Here is a 22,273-nt window from a genome sequence, read left to right as displayed (position 1 = left end):
ACTCTTTTGTTTTCTGGTAGGGTGTAGCCACTGTGAGTGGTTCCAAAGCCTGTTTGATTGTGAACCACAAGATGGCAGCCACGTTCTGGGCCCTCCATTTGTGCAGAGGTGTTGGGTAGCATCCCTAAACTAACGTGAGTGGCTCCAACATTGATGTCACTTCTCCATCCAAAGTACATGTCCATAGAGGCTGTGGGTAAAATTAAACTTCATTTTAAAACTTCATAAGTGAAATTTGGAAGTTACATACAATGTCAAACTCTCTAAAGAACCCCCAAAATACAAAAGCTTGGCCCCGATAAGACCCAACCCTTTTCCTAGCGTATTGAGATATAATTGATACACAACATTGTGTAAGTTTAAGGTGTACAACGTGATTTGATACACATACACAGTGTGAAATGATTACCACAAGAAGGTTATTAATTTAACACATCTATTGCCTCACATAATTATAATTTGTGTGTATGTGTCTTGTGAGCACATTTAAGATCTATTCTCTTTTAAGTATGTAATAGAGTATCGTTAACTATAATCAATATGGTCTACATTAGATCCCAGAACTTGTTCATCTTATTACTGGAAGTTTGTGACCTTTGACCAACATCTCCCGATTTCCCCCACCCACTGGCCCCCACCATTCTACTCTCTGTTTCTCTATGAGTTTTCCTTTTTTAAATATTCCCCACGTAAGTGAGATCACACAGTATTTATCACCCGACCTTTAACAGAGTAGTAGTCACAGAAGCACAGCAACACCCTCCGAAGCCCTTTCCTCTGTCCTTACCTTGCGTCCCGTCAGCTGCTTCCCCTGGGAAACAGTCACACCTGACTTACAAAAAAGGCGTGCCTGTATTCTGTCTATTACGTCAACGTCTCATATTATTTCTCAAAAAGCAAGATGATTCCTAACTCCTTTGCCATTCGTACAAGTTTGAAGTCCATTGTTTTAAACTATTCAATTCCCGAGTTTATAATAACTTCCCTTTTCTCAATGTCTTTGCTAAGGGACAGGAGATGTTTGTCACCACTCTCTTATAAAGGACAGAGTCTGTTTCTCCTCAGCCGGTGATGGATTCGACGTGTACCTCATTTCCTGATCCCTCTCCAGTCAGTGTTGTCAACATCATTGTTGTGCGGGGGACCCGGCTCGCTGTTCCATGTGTCATGCAGGACGGCCTGCGGGGTCTCAGCTCCCGCTCCCCACACAAGAACGCAGGACATGGTGAGGCCAAAAAGGAACACCCACGGAGTCATAGGTAGGGGAGTCATATCTCTATACTCTTGCTGGCGGCTGGGTTGGAGAAACAGGAAACACAATTCTCAACTCTCACTGCGCCGCTTGCAGGCTCAGCCACCATCTTCTTGCCAGTCCCCATTTTTTGCTAGCCTAGCCACAGCAGTTATATTAGTGCCTGATGGCTCACTGGTTACAGCTGATGGCCAACTAGCCACAGCTGATGGCCATTTACTACCTGAGCCAGCACCTTTCTATGTGAGGCCGAGAGCCTGGAAACTGCTTTTTGGGGCTCTGTCCCCACAATCATCAAACACACACAGCGCACACTCACGCGCACACAGAGCACACTAACGCATGGGCACGCACATATGCAGCACATGTGTATGTGGCTCAGCTGCACTGAATTTCCATGGTGCTGTCTTACTCCTTTTTCGTCGATCTCCTTTTGTCTCCCTCCTGTTTCTAGGGTTGGTCAGTAGTTCCTCTTTCTAGGTTTATTTTCTTCATTGATATTTTCAAAATACGTTGAAACTATATGGTTTAATACAAAAGGCTAGGTTATGGATCAGTAATTTCCAATCCCAGCTCATTATTAGAATCCCAGTGAATGGTTAAAGAATACATAGTTGCAGGTCCACTCTCATAGAATACATAGTAGGTCTGGTGTGAATTCAAGGTTACCTGTATTTTATAAAACCCTACATAGGTGATTCTAAAGGCCAAACTCTGGGCTTTTTAGCTTTAAATTCCCAGTACCTAGAACAGGGCATGGAACTAACAGATGTTAATAAATATATATTATATTAATCACACAGCTGTTAATTAATTGATATTGTAGCCGATAGGAATGATAGTTGGTGATACCACTGTGTCATAGAGCAGAATGTTAAATACTTCTCAAGGAAGTGTTTCCTTATTTAAAAAATTGGGGGGAAATCTGGTTCGTCAGTAATAAACAAATTTACTTAAAGCAGGACCTCTTATATCTTTTAATATGTTAATGTGGAAAATAAATCTTCAAGAGATATATACACCATCAAACTTGGTTACCTCTGCATCTTTCCCTGTTAATTTAGTTTTTATTGTTTTTTGTTTTAGGGAGCATGGTGGTGGGCCTGCATTGTTCAGAATACAGTTTGGGAAAGGCTACACTAGGACTGGTTCAGAAACTGACAGAGCTGTGTGACGCTACACATCCGTGTTGGCTATTTGGATGAAATCTTTTCAATTCTGATTGCATGTTATAATTACTTGGGAACTTTTAAAACTCACAGATGTCTAGACTTCACCTGAGATCAATTTAATCAAAATCTCTAGGGATAAGGCCAGGTATTAGAGTTTAAAAAAAAGAAAAATCCTCAAATGATTCTAATGGGTTGATGAGCTTGAAAATCATTGCTTAGAAACTTTTATCAAAATGTTAATTTTTTATAAATTATTCGTTACCAATAATAGTACCATCTATTGTTAATTTTGTGCCAAGCATTTTCCTCATGTATTCTCTAACTAAATCCTCATGGTTATTGTATGAGGCAGACACCATTATTATCCCCATTTACAGCTGACAAAACTAAGGCATTCAGGAGAAAAGTAATTTGCCAAAGGACGTGCAAGTGTGTAGTAAGTTGGGGGTTTCCTGTCTGGGCACTTTGTTTCCAGGGCTCAGGCATTTAACCTACACTGTTTACTACACTGTTATACTACACTGTTTCCCTAAATTCTTCTGCTGGGAGACTCTCTATGTGTTAAAAACTACCACATTCTCTACCTTTGCTGCACTAAAATGCTAACAAGAAATCTAATTAACTGTAATTCTAAGTTCTTCTACTCACAATATCAAATACTCTAATATCCTGACCACTGAAAGATAGTTTTGTATTTTTAATCCACTCCATCCGAGACTTCTATTAATGGTTGTACATACAGAACATAATGAAAGTTGTTCCCCCTCTCCACACCCACTTTTGACAGTGAACTAGGGATTTGAATTAGGCCAAATCTTCATGCCAATAAAAAGACATTAAAGCTGATTCGAGGAGTCAAAATAACTCATCCCTGCTGTCTCTTAGGTTGTGAAAATATATTTACTGAATTCACATCAACTAAATATTTTTTTAAATTCCTTAATCTAATTATCATTTCCTTATTATAGCAAAACCTCAGTTGAATGGACTCCAAATAATGGGACTTTTAAATAATTGAGAAACAAAGGAAGATCAAGCTATTTGAAATCAGGGACCTTCAAAAGGTGCGTCACTATTATTCCCTCTTCTGAAATTCTATTCCACTAATTATCTGCATATTTAATAATGTTAGTGTTCTCTTGGAATCCTTTAGAAATCAACAGAGAGCGGGCTGCCAGGACCTGAGGATCAGGAAGAGAGAATCTTTTACTTGGAATTTAGGGCATGCAAACTTGTATTGTTATTTATTCTTCTTTCTCTCTTAAACATCCACACTGATGTTGCAATTAGATATTAAGTCCGAGGGTCTGTACATTCTTTCCCTTTTGATTCTCAGCTCCTAGCAATAACTACATAAGGATGGTTGGGTGATGATGGAAGGAATACAAAACCAATCTCCTGGGCAGCTGGCTTCTGCAACTGTGACATAGAAGCGTATTGACATCCTTTAGGCCTTTGAAGCTCATAAAGCAACATAAATTATTGATGTATGTTTACTATGCTATATTTACAATACTATTCTTAATATTTATTTTAAAATCTTTTAGTTATAACGTATGATATCACTCTTTCTCCATATTTATACTACATTAATGTTACAGGCTGTATTCAGTCCCCTGTCCCCAAATTCATATGTTAATGTCCTAACCCCCAGTATCTCAGACTGTGACTGTATTTGGGAACAGGGTCTTTGAAAAGGCAATTAAGTAGATATGAGGTCATTAGGGTGGGCCCTAGTACATATGAAGCCTGAGAAGTAAGTTTGTGAACTTGTTGCACCGGTGTTGCTAACCTTTTTTGATATCAGAGGGGTTATTCATTTTGAATTTGTATCAACTGGACAAACAGTTAACCAAGTGTACTATTTGGAAGTGCTGAAAAGGCTGCAAGAAAAAGTTAGACAACCTGAATTTTTGCCATGGCTCTTGCATCACGACAATGCACCAACTCCCACAGCACTGTCTGTGAGGGAGTTTTTAGCCAGTAAACAAATAACTGTATTGGAACACCCTCCCTACTCACCTGATCTGGCCCCCAATGGCTTCTTTCTTTACCCAAAGATGAAAGAAATTTTGAAAGGAAGACATTTTGATGACATTCAGGACATCAAGGGTAATATGATGACAGCTCTGATGGCCATTCTAGAAAAAGAGTTCCAAAATTGCTTTGAAGGGTGGACTAGGAGCTGGCGTCAGTGCATAGCTTCCCAAGGGGAATACTTCGAAGGTGACTGTAGTGATATTTAGCAGTGAGGTATGTAGTACTTTTTCTAGGATGAGTTCGCGAACTTAATTGTCTGAACTTGTATGACTGGAGTCCTTATGTGAAGAAGAGATTATGATAGTAACAGGCATGGAGGGGAGATCATGGACAGACAGGGAGAAGACGGCCATCTGCGTACCTCAGAGAGGCCTCAGGAGAACCCACCTGCCGACATCCTGACCTTGGACATTTAGCCTCCAGAACTGTAAGAAATGTAATTTGTCTTATGTCTGTGGTACCTTGTTATGACAGTCCTAGCAAATACAACTAAGTTGGTCTGTGGTAATCTGATGGGCATACTTGCTGTTCCAGATAAAACAATATCTGACTTTTTTTTAGTGCCTTTAATTTTCTATGAACATTCTATTTTGTCATCTCTGGGTTTTCTTAATCCCTGGACAGAACTCAAGGTGCATCTTTATTTCTTTTTGTCTCCTTTCTTGGAATGAAATTTGACCCAAAAGGAACAAAGCAAATGGTGTCCATTTTAATAATTAGTTGTGAATTTACGTAAAGATGAATTTTTATATGGAAACCTTTAAAAACTAGCTTTTTAGTTTGAAAGGAAAAAAATGATTCTCCCCCAAATATATCCAACAAAATATGACCATTTAGGAACTAAGCAGGACGATTTTCACTGTCACCCTAAAACTTAGGTTGGCTATTGGAGGGCACTGGTGCAAAGTACCGGCAGCAGCCGCACCCTCAGTGGTGGACGTAAGACGCAGACGCTGGCTGTGGGCTCCCGGGGTTTGAACACTAAAGATTGGGAGTCTCTATGAATTACCTAAAATCTTTTACTGGATACCGAACATAGTTTTTAAATCTGTCTTCAAATAAGGCCTTGTAAAAAAACAACTCCATACCACATATCAATAAATGCCAATAATTTAAGTCTATTTTATTTTGTAACAGGCATTTTTTTTGTATTTAAATATTTCTTTTCCCTCCTCTGTCATAGAGTTTCTTTTAGTTTTGCCCTCTTCTCTTTTGACAAACTTCATATTTCTAACCCCAGCGCAGTAACTTTCTCTCTTTAACTTAACGACTTATAAAATGCGTAGAGTAATACTACTTGCTTCAGAAATGTTGTTATGAGGTTGTATAAAGTAAAACATCAATCATTTACTAGATTAATTTTTCATATTCTAGGCGCTCAGATAATTGTGGGTATTATTATTAATAATTAAAATATTTTTCAATACTCTATTTGCAAATTCACATAAAGATAAATTATCATGTGGATGGTTATAAGACAAATTTCAATATACTTGAAATACATCTTCAAAATATAGTTTGAAGATCTTTCAGGTGAGGTAAGAAAAGGGTATTTCAGGTCATTAAATGAAAAACTGTTTATGGGCGATAATTTTCTGGATCTTCACAAAAACTTTCTGAATTGGTATTATGAACCCCCTCTTACAGGTGTGAAACCTGGTCTCACTGGTACTGCCCTGAGCTGCCCCAGCAAAGTCACACCGTCAGAAGTTAGCAGAACCGGAGCCCAGGCTCAGGCTTTCACTCCAATCCAGCCCTCTTGCCTCTGTTGTGGTCGAATTTCAGGGATTTTTCATTTTGGCCATTCCCACTTGTTAAGCTGTAAAACAAATGACAACATAAAAATATTGCACACCGTACTGTTTATTACCTTCTATTTTTCAATAAATAACAAACTAAGATGACGTACCTGGGGCTCTTAGCGTCTTCTGAGGAGGAGTCATATTGGTAATTCGACACCCAATTTGCTCCCACTCCTGAGATTCCTTTCACAACACGGGAGTTATGTCACCTGCTTCTATGACTGACATCATTAGAGAAACTCCTTGCTGTGTCTCCTGTAATGATGGGAATTTATTGTTCACTCCTTTATAAAGGATCCCCTCTCTTCCTCTCAGATTGCAAATCAAAACTCGGTGGACTTCTGTAATGCTTCATTTTTTCCTCATAGATACTGCCAAACTTGTAATTAAATATTATTTTCCTTCACTGCTTCAAACTTAGAGCACATTATAAGTTCATCTTTTGCAAGTGGATACCACCTCATGTGTCTTGTGTCCTGCCCTCATTCCTGGTTCCTTCTTCCTTTCCTCCTTCATATTCTTTTCCTTCCATTCCTTGTACAAGCTGGAAATCTTATTCTTATTTTGCTACACCAGATGCATCTTTGTAAATACCTAAAGCCCACTGGAACAAATTAATCACGCAACATCAGCATTTGTATGTAATTAACCATCTGATTTCAGAATACCTGGTTGTTCCAAAGAAAAACCCAGAGATGGTATTTTTTTTTATTTTGTTTTAGTTCACACAGACAACATATAGTGCAACTGTGGGATCTACATAAGGGGTTCAGCACGGCTTCTGAGCAGCAAATGTACCCATGAAATGATCAAGCACTCCAGCAGAAGGTTGTAAGCAAGTTTCCCTATATGAGAATTTGTAGACCACAGAATGTTTCGTTGAGGAAAAAAAGGAAGAAGAAAATGAGGCCTCTTTTATTAGTCATTTAAAAAAAAAAAAGAAAGAAAGATTAGACAAAGTTTTGACAATCATATCATAGAAAACAATGCTCTGTTGAAAACTGGGTTGAAAAGGAGACCCAAGACTCTCGTTGAAATCTCTCATTCATAAATTGAATAATTGGATGAAGATTCTCCTTAGCCAAAAAACAAAAACAAAAACAAAAATCATTCCTTTGCATAATACATTCGTCTCTACAAAACACTTATTTAAAATATTTCAAAAAGTGCTATCCAACGGCCCTCCCTTTCCAATGACCTCCTACCCAGCACCTCTAAATTGGGCAGCAGGAGATGTTGTAGTGAATGTATTATCTTCATAATTTCACAAGCCCCTCAGCTGGAGTTCAGGATCAATTCTCACACTTTAATCCTATCTACTGAAGAATTTTCAAACTACATAACTGACAAATAACCTGAGCTGTAATGTATGGATCTTTCCTCCATGGGAAATAGATAATTACAGCTGGTTTTTAATACAAATCACCTTACAATGTTGTAAAAGCTGACTGATCTTATCAAGACCAACTGACTCCACAAATAAAAACAAACAAACAGAATGAAACACAGAGCGATATCAAGACAGTTGCTAGGTCTTGTGCCTTTAATAAAGGACAAATTCTGGACCTAACCCCACCACATTTTCATCCTCGGTCAAATCTTGTAATATTCTCTTTTTTTTGTTTGTTTTGTTTAAATTTTTATTGATACTCTTTCAATTCTTATCCCAAAAGGTATTCTGGTCATATTATCATAGAATCTTCCTAATAAGATTATTATTGCTTTAGTAAAAGCATTATATATAATACATTTAGATGGCTATATTCTTTAAGTTATATATGTATATTTGGAAAAGATGGCAACTTTTTATCTCATTTATATATGAAAACTCCATAATGTCTACCCAGATTTTCCCATGTCCCAATTGCTTTTTTCGTTTTTTGTTTTTTTTGACATCCACATCCAGGTTTTTCAAAGGAAGGGCAGCATGTCCAAAATTGCATTTATCATTTTTCCTCTCCATACCTAGTTCTCTTTCCATGTTCCTATTTCAGTGAATGCCATGGCCATTTTGCTTTCCCTTACTGAGCACATTCAATCCAATGCCTCCTAAAAAGCTCCAAAATCTATCTTCTCCCCTCCTCCCCCAGTGCTGCTACAGCTTCTCACCTGGATTAGTGCCATAGGCTCCTGTGATAGTTAATTTCATATGTCAACTTGACTGGGCTAAGGGATCCCAGAGAGCTGTTAATGGACATTATTTCTGAGTGTCAGTAAGGCTCTTTCAGGAAGAGATTAGCATTTGACTCAGTAGACTGAATGAAAAGCTCCATCCTCACCAATATGGGCAGGCATCATCCATCTGCTGGGAGCCCAAATACAACAAAAAAAGTGAAGAAAGGGCAAATATTCTCTCCCTCTCTCTCTCATTTTCTTTCTCTCTCCTTGAGCAGCGAGGTCCCTTTTCTCCTGCACTGGAATATTTAAGCTCCTGGTTCTGAGGCCTTCAGACTCTGGGACTTACATCCATCCGTGACACCCCCAGCCCAACCTACTCCCCCTAGGCCTTGAGACTTGGCTTTCCTGGTTCTCAAGCTTGCTGACAGCAGATTGTATGATCTCAGCCTCCAGAACCCTGGGAACCAGTTCCTATAATAAATCTACTCTTCTGTAAATCTTTATATGCCATTGGTTCTCCTCTGGAGAATTCTCCATAGTTACAGCTCCCAATACTGACTCTACTCCTTGATTTTGGTCTTGCATGCCTTCCATTCGTTCTTCAAATGCAACCAGAAAGATCCCCCCTAAGAGCTGACATGATCGTGTGTCATATTCCTTCAAACCCTTTTTTGCAGTTGTTGGTTTATTTCTCTTTATTCTTTTAGAAGCAGTTTTAAGCTTCTTACATGGCTACATGGCTGTTCCAGGTTGGCTTTCTTTTTCAGCCTCACCCTTCTCCATTCATGCCCATTACTCTAGTCAAATCAAGTTGCCCTTATTTTTGTGATGGGTTATATTCCCTTTAGCTCCCTGTGGTTTCTTCATAGATAATAACTCTCCAAAAACCCATCCTCCGCCAAGACTCATCTAGGTGCCCCTGCGAGGTACGTGGATATGATTTCCGCTGTTGTACTGCTGGGCCCACTGTATTCTCACCCATTAGACTGTAAACAATCTGTGCCTTGTTCATCTGCGAATACACAGCACCTAACGTGTTGTTCATTTCATATGTTTCAAATGCAATTTTATATCTCACTATCTAACTCGCTTTTCATATTCCTTCAACAGCAATTCATGTCATAGTTTCATGTTTAAATGATTTAAAAATGTACTTACAGATTTATTAAAGATTCTACTGCATATGAAATATAAAATATACTAGATGACTATTCAATTCTGTCAAAAATTTAAAGATACTCTGATTATGAAGATATCAAAAAGGATCTATAAATTGCTAAAGATATTTATATATTACTAAAAACAAGATGTTTCAAAATCTTAAAATATTTCTAGGTTGTATTATTTCTTTTATATATTTTCCTCTTTGGCAACAATTGTTTTGTTTTTGTTTTCTATTAAACATAAAAGGTAGCCATTATTAACTTGCTTATATGCTGCGAATGATAAAACTAAAAAAAGACTTTATTTCTTTTACTTTCTAATTTTATTGAGGAATATTGGGGAACAGTGTGTTTCTCCAGGACTCATCAGATTCAAGTCGTTGTCCCACAATCTAGTCATGGAGAGCACAGCCCAGCTCCAAGTCCAGTTGCCATTTTTAATCTTTAGTTGCAGGGGATGCAGCCCACTATCCCATGTGGGAATTGAACCGGCAATCTTGTTGTTGAGAGCTCGTGCTCTAACCAACTGAGCCACACGGCTGTCCCCTAAAAAAAGACTTTAAGAAGTTATTCTTCTGCCCCTTGATCAGGCTGTACTTAAAACTTTCCAAAGATAAATCTTTTTAAGCATAACCTCAGAATGTATGTTTTAGGAACAATATAGCATGATCATTAATTATAACCAATGTTTATATGAATATAGAATGCAGTTCATTTAAAAATTTCATTTTGTCAACGGGTAATACTTCTCAACTTTATAAAATACTGCAATGCATTTTATAGTAGATTCCTAAATAACTTCTTTTAAATACTGAAATATTTATGTATACATTCAGATAACAAAGATAAAATATCGGTCACATTTTTCCATTTGGGAAACTTTAGTGTTTCTTTGAGCAACATGATAAAAATCTCAGTTTAGCAAATAGTGTAAGTTTGTAGTTTATTCCCAGCTCTGTGACTTTTCCTGTTTAGTTTTTAGCTTACTTGGTTACATAACCATTGCTTTTGCTTAAAGGTCAGCCAAGAGTAAAGTTACGTCTTGCTGGAGGTGAGATGTAAACAATGTCTGATCTTGCCCTGCCATTTTTCTTAAATCTTCCACAGAGCTGGGTGAAATTGTGCCAGTATTCATAAAAGAAGATTATGTTTTAGAATCTGTATTGTATTATTCAATAAATATTTCAAGGTGTCTGCAAACAGGGATTAATGGGTATTATATTTCAGGAAACCAGAAAGGTATCAACCCGAGGAATTAAATAATAAAACACTTGTGTTTGATGCTCATATAAACTGTAACTTAAAATAAAATGTGTGTAAACTTCCTTTTCCTTTTGTTTCATTTTCCTGTCATAAGATAATACAGAATAAAATGAAATAAGACCAAAATGAAAGGAGATTAAAAAAACCCCAAAACACTGAATTTGACCTTCACACTGAAAAGTAAGGCCTTTTTTCAATCTTCAGTGTTAATAATCAACAATGGTGCCCACATGCCATTAACACATCTGGATAAAATATGCAAGTTTCAGAGTCTCAGTGGTGCATTTCACTGGCGTGCTGCAAATTGGTGCAATTGGACACCTGGGGACACATGGGGACACTACCAGAAAGTCGCTTTACTGAAATTTCAGGTATAGTATGTATTCAAACATTAAATAATATGAAAAATGACTGGATTCTATTGACAAATTCTTGGTTTTTAAAAAACATATTCTATTTGTGTCATTAATGGAAAAAAGTCTGTACATACTAAATTGGATCTTCATTCCATACTTGTACTTAGGGAATCGTTAGCTCCCTTACATGCATTTTTGATGGCTGTAAAACTCTTCCAAGAGCTTTTCTGAATGTCCTATCCCCATGTTCGTCTCTGTTCCTGCTCTAGAAAAGTCTGCAAATAGGGCAGCTACTACTGCCTAGAATATCCTAGTAACTTAAACGATCTTTTCTCCTCATGTTAACCACATTTATTTATATTTTTAAAAGTAAAAAGAAAAAAACAACATAAGAAGAATTAAGTCCTCTCCTTCAAATGTAACCTAGACCCTGAGCAGAGAAAAAAAAAAAAAAAGTACTATCTAGGATCTCTTCTAAGTATTATTTTCATTGTTTTTTTCCTTCCTAGAAGAGTCATAATTTTCAAAAGTCCAGGTCATATTATGGGCTGGGGTTAAGAGCTCCAAGGAGGACTAATTCTCCATTTTGTATTTTTAGTCTATTTTGTTTTATTGTTTATCTCCAAGTGATATTTTAATTGAGATAAATAAAATTGACATAAAACATTAAATTAGTTTCCGGTTTACAACATAATGATTCGACTATTTGTATATATTATGAATTGATCACCACAGTAAGTCTACTTAACATCTATCCACGTGATTTTTATGCAATCAAAGTTTGAGAAGCGAGGCTTAGAAAAGTGGCTCTGAGCCCAGGCTTCCAAATAGGATCACGTGTGGAGTTTTAAAAAGTAGGATCACCTGTGCAGTCCCTCACAGATTTTTATCAAGTGGTCTGAATGGAATATCAATGTTATTGTAATTAAGTGCTCCGGGTGAATTTATCGTGAGGTCAGGGTTTAGTATGAGGACTCCCGAGTGTATTTATGACAGATGAGGCCAGCCTTTGGTCCATGGGGAAGAAGTGGGGTCTTCTCAGGGGGTTTGGCAGGGGCGGTCAGGGCAGTCCATATTATTCATGCTGCAACAGAATCTTGGGGCACTTGGGGGCGAAGAGAACCCCTGAAGATCGGGAAGGAGAAACTCCAAATTTGGTCTGTTTGTAGGAGCTTTTTGTTCCTGAATCTCTCTTGAGACAAGCGACAGGCAAGGGTGAACTTTTCTGTATTTCACGCCTGTGGATGTGGTAGCATGTGAAGGTTCTGTGCTGAAGCCTTTCAAGGCATATTCTCAGGATACACATGTAATCTCTCCATGTAATCTCACCTGGGGGAGAATCCCAGTGAAAGAAGAGGGAGACATAGCAGGATCACCGGTAAGTGCTGTGTCCTGGGTCGGGGGCTGCGTCCTCTTTCCTCCTGAAATGCCATGGTCTCAGAACATACGGACGTTTACTTCCGTATCTCTGCTGTTCCTGCCTAACAAGTTTGATTTTAACAACTGTTTCTTTCCTTCTCTTCCTGTGGCAGTCAAGATTATCTCTTTAGAATCCTCCTCTCCTGTATCCCAGAGCCTTCTCTCCATTTTCTCCAGTTTTCTTATAGGTCTTGAAAAATTCCCATTATTAATTGATGACCTGCAACTACCAAAAATGTACCATTTGTGACTTACAGCTTGGGAAGGTATTGATGTCCAAGCTTCCGATGAGGAATGAAGTGGGGTACTGAGACAGCAGAGAAGGAGACTGTGTAGTTTTTGGGTCCCATCTGGATTCCCCATAAGCTCTGTGTGGACTTGGATTAAAAAAATGGACATCTAGGGTGGCCAGTTTGCTCAGTGGATAGAGTGAGGTGCTTATAACACCCAGATCGCCAGTTTGAGTCGCAGTGAACTGCACTCTCCACAACTAGAGAGAAAAACAACAACTTGACTTGGAGCTGAGCTGCACCCCACGACACACACACACACACACAGCTAGAGTGAAAAACAGTGACTTGACATCCTGGAAAAATACACTGTTCCCCAATATTCCCCAATTATAAGAAGAAGAAGAAAATGGACATCTAAACAGGATGGCATTAACAGCCAAGAATAACTCAGATGCTTCTGAAAAGGAAGATTCATTAGAAGCAGCAAGATCTTTAGAATGCTAAAGAAAGATAAACTATTAGAGATTACAGGATATTAGTGGTATATTTGGCTTGACATTTGAATAAAACTTACATATTTCATGATTAGATTTAGATTGTCATTTGCTTGTTTTTCTGGCCAATAATATCGCGGCAGCAATTTTGTATCCTTTGGCACATATTAGGCACCCGATATCAATTTGTCCATTACAACTGCTGTTAACTTTATTCACTTGGTTCAAGTGCTCTTTGTCAGATCCCTCCATTACTCCTTTTTGTGCTTAAAAAAATTACTTAAAAATAATCTTAAAATATTGTTCAAGAAAATAGATTTATGTTGATATTTTAAGATGCCACTTGTCTATGCAAAATAGAATTCTTTTCATGGTCAAAACCACATATATTGTGGACTTATAATTAACTAATAACAGTATAGTATACTTGCTCCTGTACAGTTCTACATCTAGATCTTTCGCACATATGATGACTTATTTGCTCAAAATTGGGTTCTACTGGCAGCCAATCCTCCCTTGCATGGCTGCCATTATCTTAGAAGATGAATCACCTTAAATACCTTCATCTTGGCCTTTGGTGTCTCTTAACTTCATGTAAGATTTGCTGAAAGTAGTTTTCCAGGCTACCGTAGGATCTCCTAAATGTGCTTTCAGAGAGACAAGGGAATGGCTTTTACAGAATCCATTGGAGTTAAACTTGACACTGAAGAGACAGTCGAGGAAAAGTATCTCACATAATTATTATTTTGGCCTGTGGATAAGACACAAGAAAACAAAGCAAATAAGTTTGAATTCGAGAAGGAATTATTTTGCCTAGACTAATGCTTTCCCTTTCACTTTGTTTTCTTTGAAACTGAAATTGCTATTTTGGGTGCCAACAAAATAGTTGTAGTCCAGTTATAGTTAATACAGGAATATTTGGGAAAGACCATCCTGAAATAATAGTAGTGAGAAAATCAGCAAGAAAGATTAACTTTCTCCATGCAAATCCAGAAACTTTACTGAAAATCTCATCTGCCAATTTCGTAACCAATTACTCACAGCCTAACCAACTGCAATAGAATTTTAACTTCCTGAGGAAGAAACTATGTTATTTTTTATATTCTTTCTTCCTCTTTCATATAGTGATACAATTTGTGGTTTTTAACTGAGCAGATGCTAGCCCAAAATAAAAACTACATTTTCTCACCTCTCTTATCTAGGAGTGATCTAGTCCATTTAGGTTCTGACAGTTGGAACAAAAGGGAAAGTGATATGTACAACTTCTGAGATGTTGTCTTACTAAGACAGGGCATGCTCTTCTTCCTTTTCAGCCTTCTGGCTGGCTGCAATATGGACATGATGGCTAGAGCTGGCAGAGTCACTTTGGACCTTGAGATGATCTAGGCAATGTAGAGCAACAAGTTGGAAGGAGCTTGGGTCCCTGACATCTTGAAGTGACATGCTGAAGCTGGGTCACTGACCGTTGAACTGATTTGTACCTGAATCTGATATGTGTATCTGTCTCCCCGTAGATCAGTGGTTCTCAGTCCTAGCTGTTCATGAGAACCATCAGGGGAACTTTTAAAATTACAATTTCCATTCCAGACAGCATCGTCAAAAGTGGGACTTGTGTACTAGTATTAATTTTTAAAATTTAGATATAATTAACACATAACATATTAGTATCAGGTGTACAACATAATGATTCAATATTTTATATATATTGTTAAATAATCAACACAAGTCTACTTAATATCCATCACCACACATAAAATTTTTTCCTTGTTATGAGACTATTTAAGATTTACTTTCTTAGCAAATTTCAAATATACAATAGTGTATTATGAACTGTCATCCCCATGTTGTACATTATATCCCATGATTTATTTGTTTTATAACTAAGGATTGTGCTTTTTGACCCTGTTCACTCATTTTGCTGCCCCCTACCCTAACCTCTGACAACCACCAATCTGTTCTCTGTATCAGTTTGGGTGTCTGTTTGTTTAGATTCCACATATAAGTGAAATCATACATATTTGTCTCTCTCTGTTTGACTTGTCTCACTTAAGCATATGCTTTCAAGTTCTATCCAAGTTGTCACAAATGGCAAGATCTGCTTTTTTTATGGTTGAATAATGTTATATGTATATCACAAAATTATATATAATCTCACATTTTCTTCATCCACCCACTGATGGACATTTAGGTTGCTTCCATATCTTAGCTATTGTGAATAGTGTTACAGAAAACATGAGGGTGGATATATCTTTTCATTTCCTTCATTTAAATACCCAGAAGTGGAATTGCTGAATTATGTGGTAGTTCAATTTTTGATTATCGAGGAACCACCATACTGTTTTCCATCATGGCTACACAAATTTACATTCCCATCAACAGTGAACAAGGGTTCCCTTTTCTCCACAACCTGCCAACACTTGTTACTTCTTGTCTTTTTGATAATAGCCATCCTAACAGGTGTGTGGTGATACCTTATTATGCTTTTGATTTGCATTTCCCTCATGGTTAGTAATGTTGAACATCTTTTCACATACCTGTTGGCCATCTGTATGTCTTCTTTGTAAAATATCTATTCAAACCCTCTGACCATTTTTAGATCAGATTGTATGAGTGCTTTATATAGTTCTTATCTGACATATGATTTGCAAATATTTTCTCTCATTTGCTAGGTTGCCTTTTCTTTTTTTCTTTTCTTTTTTAAATTAAAATTTAGATTGGTAAGCCCTATGTCTTGAAGAGCTGCTCAACTATGTACTCTGTGGAATCCAGGGAACTCTTCCCAAGATGGGTTTGAACAGCACTACGAGTGGCATACTACAAAAAGAAACATGGTAAGGAAGGATTGTTTACAACCAGAGTCAAAAGAATATCCTCCAAAAATGGTTTGAACACAACCCTTACCCTGATATAGCTACTAGGGAACAGCTGGTCAAGGAAACTGGCATTCCAGAGTATAACATTCAGATTTGTTTTAAAAACCACAAGGTAAAACAGAGATAATTGGGATCTGGATGGTCCTTAGGAAAAGATCAAACACAGGGACAGGACCAGCATAAGACTTGGACTCAAGAATACTTACCAAAAGAAGCCAGACAAGACCAGACATCCATCACAAGATCTCAATCAAACATCCTAGTTCAAGTCTTTGACAGGAACTAATTCCCTGATATTGCAACCAGGAAAATACTGGCGAAACAAACAGGCATTCTGGAATAAAAAATACAAATGCGGTTTCAGAACCAAAGATCTCTGTCCGCAGAGCAGAGCAGAAGTGAGCCTGTGAATTCCTTGTTAGATGACCCAAGTGGGACACCAGACCTGACAGCTCAGCAGCACCAAATTGACCTGTCCACTCTCTCAGGCTGGTCTCATCATTTTCCTTCCTCCAATTCTTTCAGCAGGAACCAAACATTTCTACCTGCTCTTCTCCTATCCCATGTGTCCTTCGGCCCTTGTGTGAGCCAAGGACCAAGTGTCATAATGGTGCAGACCATGCAAGCTGTACAGGAAGAACTCACCCTCTACTCAGATGCTTACCTGCCAATACCACTGACTCCAGGAGGGTCCTCTCAATACTCACACTCCTTTCTGCCCCCAAGCCAAGACAAATGCCAGAATCACAAACAACAGACTGGCACAAGAGCACTGCAGTTGAAGGACTATTGTCAGCCTCATGCTGAGCACAAAAAACATCAATTGCAGGATCTGGGTCACGTGGACTTGTCTTACATTATGCAATGGTGGGATGAGTGCCGCCAGGCTCTGATTGCAGAACGGGATCCTGGAGAAGGAACACACTGAACCACTGTGGCCACAGCACACACAGTCAGCTGCAGAACCTTCTCATCCCCTCGGTCAACTTCACCAAAATGTAGAAACCTCAAGCCTTTAGGTCAACTCCTGCTCCACAGATTTTCAGGAAAAGATAGTCCTAAAATTTTCTGACTCCTGTTCTGATCCACAGAAAAAGGACACTCCAGGACCCCAACTGTGCCTCAGTGAAGATTTTCAGGCTCTGCTCCACATGATGCAAAGCTCACTTTCAGGAGGAGGAAAACAACATCATTCTCAGAACCTGGTCCAGGCTTCCTTTCTTTAGAAGCAGAATCTATGCGATTTAAAGAATGATGAACAATTAAGTCATCCTATTCAGCACAAGACTAACGAAGGGGGCAAGAGAAACCACTTGGAAACCCAAATAAAGGTTTTACTCTATAACAGAACAAAACAAAAATATTGGGGTGACAATGGTTAGTAAAATTATATAGGTTTCAAGTAATATATCATCTATATATCACATTGTGTGTTCACCACCCAGAGTCAGTTCTCCTTCCATCACAATATATTGGATCCCCTTTACCCTCTTCTACAACCCCTCTCCCCTCTTACCCTCTGGTAAGCACTAAAGTATTGACTGTGTCTGTGAGTTTTTGTTTCTTTTTTTGTTTGTCTTGTTCCTTTGTTGCTTTCAGTTTTATATCCCACATACCAGTGAAGTTATACGGTTCTGGACTTTTTCTGTCTGACTTATTTCACTTAGCATAATAATCTCAAGATCTATCTATGTTGTAGCAAATGGCGTTATTTCATCCCATGGCAGAGTAATATTCCATCTTCTTTATCCAACCATCTATTGAAGGACACTTTGATCGTTTCCATGTCTTGGCCACCATAAATAAAGCTGCAATGAACATTGGAGCACATATGCCTTTTCATTTTGTTGACAAATTCATTTTTGGATACTACTCATTCTAGTCCTGGTAACTAACTATAATACATGCATAGAACAATGTTGTTTTTGCTAGGGAATGAAATTTTAACAAATTGTATTCATACATATTATAATAAAATGAAAAAATAGTTCTTTCCATGTAAAATATGGAATACATAATTATATAATATTAAGACAGAAAAACAAAAAACTTACAATCACTTCTTCCATAGTCTCTTTGGAATTTAAAATTATTCTCAACATAGAATTCTCAACATAAACATCCCAGTTCAGAATTTCTCTAAAAGACAATCAACCACTTTCTCAAGTTTGTGAATTAGATTCTACAGTTCGTATGGTCAGTCTAAAACTTCTTTCACTTACAGTACAGCAAAGCGGTTGGAATTCTATCTCTTCCATTTAATTTGTTGACCTTCTTAGAGATTCTAGATTTGGCGAACATCAATATAAAATATTCAAATGAGCATAGATTTGTTTTCAGTAATCTAAAAAATTTCAACCTATTAATATTTATTATAAAAGTTGGTACCACTGTTCTGTTTTTTTATTTATATATGTAAAATATGTTAAGTAAGTTATTTACATGCATTACCATTTTGAGGAATCAAATGACTTAGAATTTAAGAATATTAAAAATTGGTGCATTTCAACTTTAAAAAGGGGGGAAAATGAATCACCATGTTATTGTGACTATATAACAAAAGATCTGTGCTTGGGGGGAAAAAGACCAGAAGTGTATATAAAAAAAATATTAATAGAATGAAAGCCCAGCTAAAATACTGGATACTGAAGAGCTTTAGTTAAAGGCAGTGGTTACAAAATCTGTTCTTTCATTAGAATTACTGGAGAGATCTTAAAAGACAGAATTATATTATATTAGAATCTCTGTGGGCAGAGCCTGGAATCTGTATTTTTGGAAAGTTCCAAGGGGCTTTTAGTCCATGGTTTTGTGTTTGGACCTGCTAGTCTAAATAGTACCTATTCAACAGTACCTATTCATTTCTTTAGAATGTTCTGATTTGTAGAATTTCCCTAGTAGAGTCAAATTTAACACATCGTTCATTTTTATTGAGAATGCCTATAAGAAATGGCAGCATATAGAATATTTCTGACTGTTTTGCAAAGTTGTCACTAAGGAGAGTATCCAGGGATATGCATAGGCCTGATAAATGGAGTGAGGATTCATGTGCTCCAGACGTTTGTTCTCTGAGTCTAACTTGAAAGGTGAGTGGCAACATGAATAAAAGTCATCAAACCTAGACTTTTAAATTTTATTTTCAAAACATACATGAGATGTATGTTTATGCTAAAACGTTAATTTATTTGATATAAATGTTTTAAATATATCAAAATGTTTGTAATCCTGCTTTTCCCCTCTATATTTTTTAATATATTAAGGACTAAAAAAACTAAGTTGGCTGACCTCTCTTGACTTTCAATAACCTTAGCTAATAAATCTTTTATTTAAAGTCTCATGAAAAAAATTTCAATTGAAAAATCATAGATAATGAAAAAGTTGTCTATCATGGAGAATTTTGAGGCTGGGAGAGAACACAAATACTAATCTGAGTTTAAACATGGCCAAAAATAGCAACAGGCACCCAGCTTAAGGTTTCTTTCTCCTTCATTTATACCCCTGACCCAGCAAACCAGCAGGGCAGATATTCCATGAAAGGAAACCATGAGGGTATATTACACATCTCCTTGTGCCTCTCTTGTTCTTACAGAAACCTGCACTTCAGTCATCACCTATACAGAGTGAGGGAGGAGTTCAGTCTGAGGAACCTAGGGCCAGGGATTTCTGCCTTTTATATATAGGGCTCAATGGAAGGCTGTAGGTGTTTAGGGTCCCCCTTGAGTTGTCAGTGTGCCACAGTGAGAACTTCAGAGCTTGACCTTACTTTATAATTGGGGCCAGAATGGGCCTGATCAAGCCTACTCCAAGGTTGTAACCCATCACGTCATGATGTGGCCTTTTTCCTTGGTTTCTTGGGTCTTCAGTATTATTTGTTGTATTCATTCTCAGTACGTGTTTCAATTCTATGTTGAATAAAAGAGGTGAGAGAGGACGTCTTTGTCTTTTTCCTGATCTTAAAGAAAAAGCTTTCAGTTCAAAATTAAGAAAGGTTTGTTTGTCACATATGGTCTTCATTATGTCATGGTATGTTCTCTTTATCCCTAGTTTGCTGAGTTTTTTATCATAAATGGATGTTGGATTTTGTCAAATGCTTTTTGTTCATAACCATTGATATGGTAATGTGATTTTTATTTATTTTGTTTATATGGAGAATCATGTTAATTGAATATGGATTTGAAGCAAACTTGCATCCCAGGAATAAATCCAAACCGATTATGGTGTATGATCTTTTTAATGTACTGTTAATTTTGGTTTGCTAATATTTTGTTGAGGATTTTTGCATCTATGTTCATCAGGGATATCAGCCTATAATTTTCTTTTTATGTAATGTCTTTGTCTAGTTTTAGAATCAGGGTAATGCTGGCCTCATAAAATGAGTGGGAGTTTTCCCTCCGCTTCAAATTTTTGATGTAGTTTGAGAAATACAGATATTAATTTTTCTTTGAATGTTTGTAAAATACACCTGTGAAGCCCTCCATTCCTGGACTTTTGTTTTTTGGGATATTTTTATCACTGATTCAATTTCATTGGTAGCTATTGGTCTATTCAGATTTTCTGTTTCTTCTTAACTCAGTCTTGAAAGATAGTATGTTTCTAGGAATTTATATTTTTTCCAGATTGTCCCATTTTTTGGTATATGTTGTTCATAGTAGTTTCTTATAATCCTTTGTATTGCTGCAGTGTCAGTTCTCACTTCTCCGTTTTTGTTTCTGATTTTATTTATTTGGGTCCTTTCTCTTTTTTTTTCTTGACATGTCTGGTTAAATGTTTATCAATTTTCTTTTATCTTTTCAAAGAATCAACTTTTGGTTTTATTCATCTTTTGTATTTTTTTAGACTCTATTTTGTTTATTTCCACTCTGATCTTTATTATTTTCTTCCTTCTACTCATTTTAGGCTTTGTTGCTTTTCTAGTTCCTTTAGGTATAAGGTTAAATTGTTTATTCAAGATTTTTCTTATTTCTTAATGTAGACCTGTATTGCTATGAATTTATCTCTTAGAACTGCTTTGGCTGTATCCCATAGATTTGGAGGTCGGTTGTGTTTTTATTTTCATTTGTCTCAAGGTATATTTTGATTTCTTCCTTGATCTTTTTATTAATCCATTCTTCACTGTTTAGTAGCATGTTATTTAACCTCAAGAGTTTGTTTGTCAGTTTTCTTGTAATTGATATCTAGTTTTATGCCATTGCGATCAGAGAAGATTCTTAATATGATTCAATCTTCTTAAATTTATTGAGACTTGTTTTGTGGCATAACATGTGTTCTATTCATGGAAAATATTCTGTGTGCACTTGAAATGAATGCATATTCTGTTTCTTTGGGGTGAAATGTTCTAAAAATATCAATTAAATACATCTGGTCTAATGTATCATTTAAGGCCTCTGTTTCCTTATTGATTTTTTTGTCTGGATGATTTATCCATTGATGTCAATGGGGTGTTAAAATCCCCTACTATTACTGTATTACTGTCAATGTCTCCCTTTATGCACATCAATATTTGCTTTATATTTAGGTGCTACTACTTTTTGTGCATAGATGTTTATGAGTGTTATATCCTCTTGTTGGATTGACCCTTTTATCATGAAATTCTTTTCTTTGTCTCTTGTTACATCCTTCGTTTTAAACTCTATTTTCTCAGATATAAGTATTACTACCCCAACTTCTTTTTCTTTTTCTTTTCATAAAATATGTTTTTCCATCTCTTTACTTTCAGTCTGCGTGTGAATTTCGATCTGAAGTGGGCCCCTTGTAGACAGATATGTATGAGTCTTGTTTTTAACCATTCAGCCATGCCTTTTTGATTGGAACATTTAGTTTATTTACATTTGAAATAATTATTGATAGATATGTAGTTATTTCAATTTTATTTATTGTTTTTGTATAATTATTGTAGTTCTCTGTTTCTTTCTTATTCTCTCATCTCTTGTGTGTTGATGTCTTTCTATAGTGTTATGTTTAGATTTCTTTCTATTTATTTCTTGTATATCTCTTATAGATTTTTGGTTTGTGGTAACCATGTGCTTCATATATACCATGAAATGCTTATTGCAGTCTATTTTAAGTTGATGGTCGCTTAAGTTTGAACACA

At 36.8% G+C, this 22,273-nt stretch overlaps 1 pseudogene; it reads left to right on the top strand.

The window, feature by feature from the left end:
• Nucleotides 1-16,096: 16,096 nt before the first annotated feature.
• On the top strand, nucleotides 16,097-17,113 carry LOC117018086 (double homeobox protein B-like; annotated as a pseudogene).
• Nucleotides 17,114-22,273: the final 5,160 nt, after the last annotated feature.

The sequence above is a fragment of the Rhinolophus ferrumequinum genome, chromosome 26 (assembly GCF_004115265.2).
Source record: "Rhinolophus ferrumequinum isolate MPI-CBG mRhiFer1 chromosome 26, mRhiFer1_v1.p, whole genome shotgun sequence".
Classification (NCBI taxonomy): domain Eukaryota; kingdom Metazoa; phylum Chordata; class Mammalia; order Chiroptera; family Rhinolophidae; genus Rhinolophus; species Rhinolophus ferrumequinum.
This window is presented reverse-complemented; position numbering and strand designations above follow the sequence as displayed.